The following is a 9703-nucleotide window of genomic DNA, read 5'->3' as shown; positions in this document are numbered from 1 at the left end:
CACGAGGTGCAGTCCTTTGCCTGTGTCTCTAAGGCCCAAAGTGTGGCAGGCACACTGAGTGATCTCTGGTCAAAAGCACAGAAACTTACCACAGAGAAGGACTCTTCAGTCTTGCCCGGGACACTCAGTGCCCTTCAAACTCACAGCCTAGTCTCACATACATTTGCCACCTCTGCACCTGCCCTGGTAAGACCTGCCCTCCCCATCCCCACCCCCCTACTTTTCCTTGCTCCAGTTTCAGATGTCTGCCTCAGACTTCATGACTCTTACCAGTGCTAGTCATTTAACCGTTTCTTAGCCATTCTGTGACCAGCATGGTTGCATATAATTGTGTGAGACATTAATATGCGATTTGTCAGTAAATATAAGTGATCAGATAGATTGTTACAAAATCATCTTTGATTACCATCTGCTGGCTAGCAAACAAAATCTGGCCACAAAACAGCCATACTGAGAATGTATTCATCATTCCATCTACCAGTCTTACAGAAAACGTTCACGACCCCAGATCACTAAATTTCCTGTGCATGAACTCCCAACCCGAGTGTGACTGTCCTCACCACCCTTCATCACCACCGCCCAGATAGCAGAGACATGAGCTGATGAATGCCCAGAGAGCCTGAAGCACTAAGCTCTCAGCAAGGACAGAACAGCGCAACCCAACGGGGAGCCAAACTACTGCTTCCAGGGGAAGTTACTCCTCTACTGCTCCCTTGGCTTGCAGCAGCCTCCCCCTCACACTTAGGACTCCCAGCAGCAGCCACTATTTTCAGCCACCAGGTGTCCTAGTCTTTCTCTGACTCCAGCAGCCGGTGGACGTAACCCAGATACAGCGGGGCAAAACCTGGACTCTTTCTTCCAGACACAGGCATTTAATACGACAAATACAGAGCGTGGCATCCCAGTGTTTTGCAGTGACTATCTCCTAAGGCCCAAATTTCTAGTTGGACAGTTTATACAGTGCGAAACAACCACACACACACCCCATCCACCGCCCCTCCATAGTGCAGCAACTCACTCGTGGCAGGATACCCATCCCCAAACTGGCAGGGTCGAGACCAGATTACAGATTCTGTGCACAAAGGTCTCAGTCAGCCAAAAGGAAAAGCATCCGTTCACTCACAAAACCTGTCCTGACTTCCCAGCAGCAATTGCTTCCTGCTTATTAAAGTAATAGGGCCACAGTGAAGAGGGTGCCGCACAGTCTCTATTATTATAACACATTTATGTTTCATTTTGTAGGAAAGAATCTATAGCACACATGGCTAATAATTTGTTTTATGTTTTTCTCCCCTAACAAAATGCCACATCTTATGTTCACCAAACAAGAAAACAATAGTTCCTAAGACAGCCATGACAGTCAGGGCCCATGATAAGTGAATGAAAACAGAGAAGAAGACAGAACATTATCGTCATCATCCCACTGAAGTAGGAACTCCATGCACCAAGTAGGAGTGAAGCCAGAGAGAAGGGAAATTTTTAGAGAAACCTGGAAAGGAAAGGAAAAAAAAAATCAGGAGAGGGCATCAATCAGATCTCCTGGAACTGAAGTTACAAATGGTTGTTGCTAGATTTCTGAGGTAGCAGAAAGAGACCAGAGTCAGAAAAAGACAGGATGAGATTGTGTTTATTGGTGCTCACAATGAGAGGGCAGACTCTCTTCCTCAGAAAGTTGAGGATATGCCAGGAAAAGACAGATGGTCGCCACCCTTTATAGGGGCAGAAATGGTTGCAGCATATAGCTCACATCTTTCTCCTGCAATCCCTCTTTCTGAAATTCCTCCCCCAAAGAGACAGGCTGCCCAACGGATACTCTGTCCGTGTAAGCTACTATGTGGTTGGGAACTGAACCTAGGTCTTCAGCAAGAACAAGTGTTCTTTGCCACTGAGCCATCTCTCCACACTATAAAAACAATACTCCTTATATAGAAAGATAATTTGAAATAAAGAGCAATGAGTCATGCTTTAGATGTGAACATACACGATCTTGAGTATGGTCTGTCCCTTATACTCCATATACTCCTGTCCCAGATATTTTATAGGACTCTCACAAGCAGGAAGACTATTAACTTCTAATTGTAGGGAAAGTAATCTGGCTTTCTCATGCAATACCTGTGTGTCTTAAGGATCTACTTTGTCAGATGCAGTCCTATCTAATACACCATAGAATCCAGTCTGCAATCTCTCTTTTAAAAGATTTATTGCCGGGCGTGGTGGCGCATGCCTTTAATCCCAGCACTTGGGAGGCAGAGGCAGGCGGATTTCTGAGTTCGAGGTCAGCCTGGTCTACAGAGTGAGTTCCAGGACAACCAGGGCTATACAGAGAAACCCTGTCTCGAAAAACCAAAAAAAAAAAAAAAAAAAAAAAAAAAAAAAAAAAAAATTATTGTTATTATTATTGTTGTTGTTAGCTTTATTTCCTCTCTCTTTCTCTCTCTCTCTCTCTCTCTCTCTCTCTCTCTCTCTCTCTCTCTCTCTCTGTGTGTGTGTGTGTGTGTGTGTGTGTGTGTGTACATATATGCTGATGTCTGCAGAAGCCAGAAGAGAACACTGGATCCCCTGGAGCTGAAGTTACAGGCGGTTGTGAGTCCCCTAATGTGACTGCCTGGGAACTGAACTTGAAGTGCTCTTCATGGCTGATCCACCTCTCTAGTCTTGACTCTGTAATCTCATTTAAATTCTTTGCAACCTTTGAAGATCTAACCACACCTATGGCTGTTGTAAAAACTGTTAAGTGTAGAATTCTCCCTTGAGAATTCTTCACCCAGTCTTGGGTGTGTCTTAATCTTTTTCTAGTAACCTCTGTGTTTAAATCTATAGACAAAAGAGGAAAGAAGTGGGGAGGAAGAGAGGAGGAGGGGACGGCCGAGGAGAAATTCCTTCTTAAGAAACACATAGTGTAGTATACCCTTTATCCCAGCACTTTGTTTGTTTACACAGAACCCCTTTTCATTCTCAAAACTTGATGACTTTTGAGTGGCTGGCCTCTTACCCATTTCCTGCTGTTTTCAGAATTAACCCAATCAGGAATAGACTATGAGGTTGACCATCAGTCAATGAGAAACAGCTAAGATCCCTCTTGCATTAGAAGTCAAAGACAGAGGACTTCTTGGCCATGTGTGCAGTTTGCTAGCCCAGTTTGAGTGGTGGTACATCCACTTTGCAAAAAGAAATTACCTTGCTTTGTTCCTGTGTTTCTTTGTACAATACAGAAAATATTCTTTTTCCACAGCCACCAGTGACTGGTTCACATATTTGATTTTGGGGCCATGTTTCCCAGGGGGCGATGGGGGGAAAGTAACCCCTTCCTGAGACACTCTCTTCCAATTTGGTCATTGGTTCCACCGGTGACACCTCAGATTCTCCTTGGATAATTCCTGGTCTCTCTTGGATCCTCTACAAGTTCCCACCCCATTACAATACTAAAGAATCCAACCAAAATGAGGAACACTTGTCTTTTCCCTCTGGCCATTTGGAATTAAAAATAAGATATATCCCCAAGATGGGAAAGTGAATATAAGTTGGCAAATGATGAACAGGCACAGTCTGTTGCATTCTCCAGGGAATAAACTTGGGAAAGTTGAACAACAGTCATGAAGAAGAGGCTGGTGATGCCTAAGCATCTCTACTTTCAATAGCAAGGTAAAATAGAGAATTCTATAAAGCAGAGGAGTAAGTCCAATCTATCCTGACATCACAGGTTGGGATGGGGTGCTCTGTCCTCACAGAGAGAGGGGGCAGCAAGAGCAAATGGTAGACACTGGTAAGGGGTAGAAACTCAAAGACCACTCAGCCTGACAAAGTCTGAATGTAGAGTCTGTATCAATCCACTGTTCCTCCCCATTGAACAGGTTCTGTTTTACCTTTGCTAAGGTGTCTCAGACTACTCCAGAAAGACTGGCATAGAAGCAACAGATTTCTCCTAAGGTCATACAGAGGCCTTCTTCCTTGATGAATACCAAATGCAACACTTGCCTATTTTGTAATGTTACTTCTGCTAGGGAGTCTACTTGTTTTTCTAATTGTTGTATGGAAAAGTGAAGGTGACTTAGGTCTTTATCTACTTGTTTATTTAGGAGTCACAGATGTTTTTCCTCACTGAAACTGTCCCCAGAGTAGTGTACTAGCAGTGCTGGCACCCACAAGCAAGGACACCAGAATGGTGGGGGCACTCTTCAAAACTAAGTGGATTCCAGTTAGATGTGGGTGTGGCTTTCTGGTCCGTTGAAATACAAAACCTGGGGTAAAATATGAACCAAGATGCAAAGTTCAGAATTTGTGGAGAAATGGGTTAGGGTTAGGCATAGAGTGAAGCCACAGGTTTAGGTGAACTAGGTGTGTGTGTTGGGGATGGGACACAGAATGTCATTAGGAGGGAGGTTTTGTTAGGGTTCCATTTTAATATGTATGATTAGCATCACAGTAAGTTTGGTGCGGGGATTTGGATAAGGGAAAAGCAGCAGATTTTAAGCAAGTTTCTCTTCTTTAGTCTTCTCATAGGGTGATAGACAAGTGATTAGGCCATAAGCATTTGTTATCTGTCTGGCCTAAAGATACCATGCTAATATCTGAGTCCTGTCCTGGGACAGAAATAACAGCAACCCCTGTATAGTAGGGGGAGCTAGGGTCTAAGCAAGCCAACAACCCAGGGACATGTTAGGCTGGGTAGCATTGAGGTAAGCAGAAGTAGTAGCAAGGATCTCAAGGAGGGGCTCATTTGGAATAAACAACTGTTCCTCCTTTAGGTAGGATCATCAACTGTCTCGTGTGGGGTCATGGTAACTGGTTGCCTACCTTTGGGAGGATTTGAACTAGGGGCTTGGGTTTTAGGCTTTGCTGTTCCGTATTGGTCCCTGACCCTGTAGGAGATTTTGGCTCTGGTTTTGGTCTGAGTAGCAAATGAATGAGGATCTTTCTATTTGGCCCTGGGCCTGAAAGGTTGTCTTTAGATAGTAAATTCTGTTACAGGTCTGAGCCTATCTGAGATCCCAAGTACACCCTCCTTTCCAGATAGTTCCAGTGGGGAATGCATCTCAAATCCTCAGGGTTATATGCATGCAGTTGCAATATTTGGGTGCTTTGCATGTCTTATTGGCCTCTATCTTAGTATAAATGTAAGGATCTTTATCTTCCCTCTAACCAGGGGTTATGTCTCACATCCTCAGAGATGACAATGATATTCATTCCTAGCTTCACTTGGAACCAGGTTCAGCAAGGCATGTATGATTCCCATAAATATTTTTCAAAATCTAGATTTCCACATCCATACCAGAAAGTTTTGGTTGGTGATGCTCTTGGCCTTGAGGTATCTGGGCTTGTAAGATATTGACCTAACCTCGGCCATAAGGTACACTGGGCAATTTTAAAGATGGGTGGGGCTGTATGGAGTGTTGTAATCCCTCAGTTATTATCAGACCCATTTGTATGTCTCTCAGTTCCCAATTATAGATTTTAGGTCAATTGTGGGAAGCGGGTGCAGCCGCAGGCCCCATGAAACCCACTTGTTTACTGCCTTGCCTGAGCATGCACAGTGAGGCTGCATGCATGGGCTGCCTGCCAGGCTGGACTGTTTCTCGTGATCAGGACCTGTCAGCCTATCTGTGAACGACCTGAGCTTGTGCCTGGAGCGCATGTGAATTCTGATTGGATGAGGTGGGGTGGAGCTAGAAAGAGGTGAGTCGGCTGGAGTAGTGAAGAGAGTAGTTTTAGCCCTTGCCATGAGTAGAAGTAGAGTAAGAGAAGCTGTTGTAATAGGAGTAGTTTAGCCCTTGCTCTAAGAAGAAGCTGCTGGGGAAGAGAGCTGTAAAAGAAAAAGCCCGAAGTAAAGTTGCTGCATGAACCCGACTTGGTGTCTGTGTCATTCAGTTCGTGTCACCGAGGGCAGATCGAAGGACCTGTAACAAATGATGGCCCGTATGGGGAATTCATTGTGTTGGTCAGCATCGGTAAGTAAGAAAAGTTTAGTAAGCAGAGGTAAGGAAATTTTGGTAAGAACAGCGATAGGAAAAATTTTGGTAAACAGTGGTAGGAAAACTTTTGGTAAACAGTTTTAGGAAAATTTTGGTAAACAGAGGTAAGGAAACCTTAGTAAACAGCAGAGGGAAATTTTGGTAAACAGTGGTAGGAAATTTTTGGTAAACAGTGGTAGGAAAATTTTGGTAAACAGCCGTAGGAAAACTTTGGTAAAGAGCGGTAGGAAATTTTAGTAAACATAGGTAAGGAAATTTTGGTAAGCAACAGTATTTAAAGAAAGCAGAGGCCTGTAAGGTTCTCGGGGAAAAAAGAGACGAAGCATTAAGGTTCTCAGGAATAGAGACGAAGCATTAAGGTTTTCAGGAATAGAGACGAAGCATTAAGGCTCTCATGAATAGAGACGAAGCATTAAGGCTCTCAGGAATAGAGACAAAGCATTAAGGTTCCCAGGAAAAAAGGGACAAAGCATTAAGGTTCTTAGGTATAGAGACGAAGGTAAGGTTCCTGGGAAAAAAGGGATGAAGCATTAAGGCTCTCAGGAATAGAAACAAAGCATTAAGGCTCTCAGGAATAGAGACGAAGCATTAAGGTTCTCAGGAATAGAGACGAAACATTAAGGATCTCAGGTATAGAGACAAAGGTAAAGTTCCCGGGAAAAAAGGGACGAAGCATTAAGGATCTCAGATATAGAGATGAAGGGAAGGTTACCGGGAAAAAATGAATGAAGCACTAAGGATCTCAGGAATAGAGACGAAGGGAATTTCAGCAACTAAAGAAAGCATAGGTCTGATAGGTTCCCCAGAAAAAAAGGGGACAGAGCACTAAGGTTCTCAGGAATAGAGACGAAGGGAATTTCAGTAACATGGGTTCAACTGCGACTACAATAAAAGTAAAAATGTTAGTCATCTGTATCTTGGTCAGGGTGTGCTTGAGGGACACCAGTGGAAAGTACAATGCTGAAACAGAGGAAGGAGCAGTGGTACTTGAGGAGGCTAAGGAGATTACTTCTTAGCTAGCCACTGAAAACCTAAACAGCTTAGACAACAAACCAAAGATAAGAAAGAGAAGAAGGAATCTAGCTCTGAAGGATCTACTAGTGACAGTGATGGGACTGATAGTGACAGTGACATCTGTAGTCGGATGTTCCTCTGGAGTTTGAGGTGCAGTAGGCTGCCCGAACCATCAGCCCCTCTCGTGGCCTTCTCCTCCCCCCTATAAATATGAGGGAGACAAAAGGGGAAGTATAGTCTTCATGCAAAAGTCTGAAAAAATGTGCCCGCCATTGCGGGGGCCTTCCCAGTATTTCAGAACCAACCGGGGCAACGGTATTATGAACCCCTGGAGTGGAAGGTTGTACAAAGATTGAAGGAGTCAGTTTCAATGGTTAACAAAAGAGTGGATTGGTTGCAGGAACAGATGAATATTTTGGAGCAGTTAGTATTTGCTTCCTGCATTACTCATATGTCAGGAATGTGTGTAACCTCTGTTCAGTATCAGAATTTTTCCAGAGCTGCAAATCTGTCACGAGCAATTGGTGCAATGCTGCTAGGAAATTGGAGTCATGATCTCGACACAAAGATGAATTGTGAGCATCGATTGTTGCCATGAACAACACCCATGTGGAGACTGCAACTGCAAAACAATGGATGGAGATCATCCAGGGAACTGTGGGATTCTTAAAAAATTGGGGAGGGATGGCCTTTTGAGTGCTTCTGTTGACTGTTGTGTGTGGAGGAATGCCTTGGTGGATGGCACATATGCGAAGGCGGCACAGGGCTGATAAACAAGCCTTAGTGCAGGCTATTGCAGCCTTGGAAGCAGGAACATCCCCCTAATGTTGGCTCAACATGCTGGATCAGTAATCAGTGACGGGTAAGACCCTCACGTGCGCATACCAACCTAAGACAGGATGGCGAAAGTGAGTTCGTCACTCCCATGATGGGTAAGGATGTGGCATGGATGGGGGAAACCTAAGATAGATGCTGATCCCAGAGCTACTAATAAAACTAGAAGGGGGAGATGCGGAAAGCAGGTCCTGTGAAACCCACTTGTTTACTGCCTTGCCCGAGCATGCACAGTGAGGCTGCATGTGTGGGCTGCCTGACAGGCTGGACTGTTTCTCGTGATCAGGACCTGTCAGCCTATCTGTGAACGACCTGAGCTCATGCCTGGAGCATGTGTGAATTCTGATTGGATGAGGTGGGGTGGAGCTAGAAGGAGGTGAGTCGGCTGGAGTAGTGAAGAGAGTAGTTTTAGCCCTCACCGTGAGTAGAAGTAGTAGAAGAGAAGCTGTTGTAATAGGAGTAATTTAGCCCTTACCTGAAGAAGCTGCTGGGGAAGAGAGCTGTAAAAGAAAAAGCCCGAAGTAAAGTTGCTGCATGAACCCAACTTGGTGTCTGTGTCGTTCGTGTTGCTGCCAGCTTGGAGGACCAACGACAGTCAATAATAGTTTGGGGTTGCCCATGAGGGGGATAGGCCCATCAGTAAAAGAAATGTAATAGAGTTAGGTTTTGACCAGGCCCATTTCTTTAAAATATGCACACTGATTCTTCTGAAGTGGTGAAGTTTTCTTGTTCCTGGTGGGTAGTTTGGGCCTGGGGGCTTAGGGCCCTGTGGCCAAGGCCTTTGGTCCTCATGGAAGGTCACCATCATTGTTTTAGTGATCTTTCTTGCCTGTCTATCTCCCTGATTCTATTGTTATAAACCTTAGGAGTTATTTCTAATAGTTTGGAGAGGTTCTCTTCCTCAATCCTTCAAGTCTATGTAGATTCCTCCTACTGTTTGGAGCTAATTGAGATACAAAGGCAATGTTAATCAACCTCCAGCCTTTCCTCTGCCTCTGTCTCAATGGAAAAAATAATAATAATAGGCTTTCATCAGTTGTTTTCAGAATGGTGAAACTAGAGACACAGCTCTGGGGGGTACTGGTTAGTTCATATTGTTGTTCCACCTATAGGGTTGCAGACCCCTTGAGCTCCTTGGGTACTTTCTCTAGCTCCTTCACTAGGGGCCCTGTGTTCCATCCAATAGATGACTATGAACATCAACTTCTGTACTTGACAGGCACTGGCATAGCCTCACAAGAGAGAGCTATATCAGGGTCCTGTCAGCAAAATCTTTCTGGCATATGCAATAGTGTCTGGGTTTGGTGGTTGTATATGGGATGGATCCCTGGGTGGGGCAGTCTCTGGATGGTCCTTCCTTTCGTCTCAGCTCCAAACTTTATCTCTGTATCTCTGTATCTGTATCTTATCTGTATCTCTGTATCTCCTTCCATGGGTATTTTTGTTCCCCATTCTAAGGACCTAAGTATCCACACTTGGGTCTTCCTTCTTGAGATTCATGTGTTTTTCAAGTTGTATTTAGGATATTCTAAGTTTCTGGGCTAATATCTGCTTATCAGTGAGTGCATATCATGTGTGCTCTTTTGTGATTGGGTTACCTCACTCAGGATGATAATCTTCCAGATCCATCCATTTGCCTAAGAATTTCATGAATTCATTGTTTTTAATTGCCGAGTAGTACTCCATTGTGTAAATGTACCACATTTTCTGTATCCATTCCTCTGTTGCCATCTCCTACTTCTTCATTTGCTTTAATAGTAAAAGTGCTTAAAAGAAAAAAAAGTATAAGGCTGGTAGGCAGAATGCTAGGTTTCCTCAGTTGCCACCTGTTGCATATGTCAGTGCTAAATTTACTTTTCCCACACATTTACGATGGGGCAATACCT

Source organism: Mus caroli, unplaced genomic scaffold (genome assembly GCF_978045245.1).
Source record: "Mus caroli unplaced genomic scaffold, Mus_caroli_1 scaffold_18, whole genome shotgun sequence".
Lineage (NCBI taxonomy): Eukaryota > Metazoa > Chordata > Mammalia > Rodentia > Muridae > Mus > Mus caroli.
Note: the sequence above shows the minus strand (reverse complement) of the source record.